The sequence below is a fragment of the Cebus imitator genome, unplaced genomic scaffold, assembly GCF_001604975.1.
Source record: "Cebus imitator isolate Cc_AM_T3 unplaced genomic scaffold, Cebus_imitator-1.0 Scaffold563, whole genome shotgun sequence".
NCBI lineage: Eukaryota > Metazoa > Chordata > Mammalia > Primates > Cebidae > Cebus > Cebus imitator.
Window position 1 is genome coordinate 481,841 of NW_016107878.1, and position 2,384 is coordinate 484,224.

Below are 2,384 nucleotides of genomic sequence, written 5' to 3' on the forward strand. Positions count from 1 at the left end.
CACCCATGCGGTTGAACGCTTGACTCACCTTCCAGGCTGCTAGGCGCCTGCGGCCCGGGCTCGCGTCCCTGACACGCAGGTGGCGCTTCCTGGAGGGGTGCATCGTGAGCGGGCGCCCGAGGACCGCCGGGTGCGCGCGACCGAGCGACGCCGGGGCTGAGCGGAGGGAAGGTGGAGACACGCTGAAGGGGCTCGCCGCCCCCGGGCTCAGGGCCCGCGCGTCGCCCCGGGCTGGCTTCCTTCTCCCGGCCCCGGGAGGCGCTGCGGCTCCTGAGCCCCCACCGCGGGCCGTGCGCTTCTCGGGGCCCCTCTTCTGCGCGCGCCCGACGCTACTTTCCGGCGCGCCCCGCAGGCTCGCCACGGGCCGGGCTCGCGCTTCGCAGGCTGCGGGCGGAACTCGGGGGTCGTGCGGACCGGGACGCGGGAGCGGGGCGGGGCGGGGCCGGGGGCGGGGCCGCGAGGGGACCCGGATGCGGCCCCGCCCCCCGCCCGCGGAACCGGAAGTGGAGCCTGGCGCCTGGGAGCGGAGGGCGAGGCGGGAGCCAGGGCCGACCCGGGCCAGAGCGAACCCCGGCGGCGGTGAGCCAGCGCGGCGTCCGCGCGGGCGGCAGGCTGGCTCTGCTGCCCCCCCCTTCTGTGGCGTCGCCGGGCCGCAAAAGGGGAAGGAAGCGACGGCCGCAGCGGTCTCACCGCTCTTCCGCTCGCGGTTTCGGGAGCTGGGGCAGAGCGGCCAGGCTTTCCCGGCCTGGGGCGGGGCCGGGCGAGGGCCGAGGGTCCGCGAGGGCCACGAGGTCGGGTCTGGGCCCGAGGGCCCGGGCTGGGGTCCGCGGAGGGCTCGGGGATGGGGTCCGCGGAGAAGGTTAGAGAGGGGCCAAACGGGGGTCCCAGCTCTGAGGGGAGGGTCCCTGGACCCCGAGGGCTTCAGGGCAGGAGAGGGGCCAGGCTGGGAGGGGTCGTGGGTCCAAGGGAATAGGAGAGGGGGATGGGCTCCGAGGGGGAGGGGATCGGGGCGTGAGGGAGAAGAGTTGGGCCTGCGGGGTTCAGGAATCCGAGCGGAGGGGGCCAGGTTTCCAGGGGCCGTGGAAGGTGAGGGAGGCGTGTTAGGGAAGGGGCCAGGGGCCTGAGAGAAAGGGGTCCAAGGGGAGGGGATTGGGGTCTGCCGAGGAGGGGTCCAGGGAAGGGAACTGGGGTTCCAGGGGAAGGGGTCCGCGGCTGTGGGGGGCTCGCTGTGGGACGCGGCGGAGCAGCTGGGGATCCTCCCGGCCCGCACCTGAGCGGAGGTTTTGCAATCAGGTCAGTGGAGGCAGCGAGGCGCGGCTGCAGCTAGTCGTGAGGCTCTAAATTTGGAACCGTCCCTCCTTCGGGGTGTATTTGAAATCACCAGAAAGGTGCTTTGGGGCTTTCTGTTTCCTGCGTTTCCATCGTCTGGATAGCCTAACGGGTGCCTGATCCCCGGCGCTGGAGGGCCTTGGATGAGAAGGGACAGGGCTTCCTCCCACTGGAATCTGTAGACGTGTCTGGCCCCCTAGGAAGGAATTCATTTTCTGCTGAAGGAAGCTCCGCAGGCATCCAGTGAGCGCTCCCTTTGGGCTCAGTGTTGACTTGGCTGCACAGGCTCTCTTGTGGGGGGACTTCACCCACTAGGACCTTAAGGCGTGGTCCATACCGCAGCCCTCAAGGCTGTGGCGCAGGAGGGACGCCTGCCCTGTCTCCAGTCCCGTGTTTGACCGTGCGGGTGAGTCACCGGCTCCAGAGCACTGAGTCCGTCCTATTTCTCCTCTGGTTAGAGAAGTATTCGCCAGATACTCAAGGAACAAGGAAGAGTCTTTTTTAAGTTGGAATCAAGGACCTATGAGAATAAAAAGTTGGGGAGGCAGGGTTGTTTTGATATGAGGTCCCCTGGAACTGGAAGCTATCCGTCTGCTAAAGCTTACTGAAAAGAAGTTTCTTGTGGCCTGGGGCGGGGTGCAGTGGCTCACACCTGTAATCCCAGCACTTTGGGAGGCTAAAGTGAGAGGATTATTTGAGTCCAGGAGTTCCAGACCAGCCTGGGCAACATGGGGAGACCTTGTGTCTACCAAAAAAGAAAAATGCGCCAGGCATGGTGGCAGGCACCTGTAGTCCCAGCTACTCGGGAGGCTTAGGCAGAGGATCTCTTGAGCCCAGGAGTTGGCGGCTGCAGTGAGCTATGATTGCACCACTGTACTCCAGCTTGGGTGACAGAGAAAGACCCTGTCCCCAGGCTGGAGGGCAGTGGCTTTTCACAGGTGCCATCTAGCGCACTGCAACCTTGAACTGCTGGCCTTAAGTGATCTTGCCACCTCAGCCTCCCAAGTAGCTGGGTTAGGGTTAGCTTAGCTGCCTTTTTTTTTTTTTTTTTTTTT

At 65.6% G+C, this 2,384-nt stretch overlaps 1 protein-coding gene across 4 annotated transcripts in view; it reads left to right on the plus strand.

Moving 5' to 3' along the window:
* Window positions 1–474: 474 nt before the first annotated feature.
* Window positions 475–2,384, plus strand: part of CTTN (cortactin) — a 36,085-nt gene continuing 34,175 nt past the window's right edge. For 2 of the 4 annotated variants that reach the window (XM_017515873.2, XM_017515877.2), the window contains exon 1: window positions 475–579. The gene's annotated coding sequence lies outside the window, so the exon portion shown is untranslated. The remainder of the gene's footprint in view (window positions 580–2,384) is intronic. The other 2 variants (XM_017515874.2, XM_017515872.2) reach the window with 2 other exon arrangements.